This window comes from Neomonachus schauinslandi, chromosome X (assembly GCF_002201575.2).
Source record: "Neomonachus schauinslandi chromosome X, ASM220157v2, whole genome shotgun sequence".
Lineage (NCBI taxonomy): Eukaryota > Metazoa > Chordata > Mammalia > Carnivora > Phocidae > Neomonachus > Neomonachus schauinslandi.
The window spans coordinates 14,937,179-14,938,229 of NC_058419.1; positions in this window are offsets into that span (position 1 = coordinate 14,937,179).

Here is a 1,051-nt window from a genome sequence, read left to right on the forward strand (position 1 = left end):
CCCGCGCTCGAGCGCCCCGGACGCCCAGTCCGCGGCGGCCCGACGGCAGCCGCTCCGGGCCGGGCCGCGCCGAGCCCCCCGTGCGCCCCGCTCGCCCGGCCGCAGCCCTCGCCTGTGCCCTCGCACTTCTCGCGCGCGGACCCGCGCTCTCCCCTTTGCTGCCCATCCTCTCTTCCTTAAGTCTTTCTTCGATCTTCCTCTCTCCGTCTCTCCCTGCCTCTCATTCGTGGTCTCCATTCCTCTTCCTCTCGTTTTTCTCTGCCTCTCCGGGTGGCTGTCATCCTGTCTCCGTCTCTCCTTCTCTTTCTGCCTCTCCGGGTCTCATTTTTTTCTCTCTCTGTCTCTCATTCCCTTTCTCTCTCTGCCTCCCGGTGTCTCCCGCTTTGCCTCTCTCAGACTCTCCCACCAGCCCGGCACCCCTGCCTCCTCTCCTGCCCTCCCCGAGCTCCCCGCGAGCTCCCCCTCCCCAGCCGCGCCGCCGCGAGAGAGAGAGAGAGAGAGAGAGAGAGAGAGAGAGAGAGAGAGCGGGGAGCTAGAGGATACGGGGAGGGGGTCGCAAGGAGGCATCCTCCCTGCCTCCCGCGGCGGCCGCGCCGCTGAGAAACTAGGAGATTTATCTGCCGGAGCCCGCGGGAGCCAGGGCGGCAGCTGGTTTCCATGGCAAAATAGTCAACCCAGAGATAGAGATCGGAGACAGAGATCCCGCCAGAGAAAAACCGAGGTGAGGGATCGTCGGAGGCAAACGGAGAGACACAGAGATACACACGCACTGAAAACATACGAAGAAAGTGTTGCGCGAGAGTCCCGGGGACAGAGGGACAAGACAGAGAACCCGGGTGTGTAAGTGCGCGCGCTAGCGAGATAGCCCGAGCCACGAGAGACAGGGAGAGCCGGGAGAGACAGCAGCAGATCGTCAGAGGCAACGGCGAGAGACGGGCAGACAGCGGTCAAGAGGGAACTAAACGCGCGGAGAGACAGAATCCGCAGGGAGACACGCGGCAGACAGAGGGAGACGCGGAAGCGAGAGCCTCGGGGAGACGCGGAGAGCGAC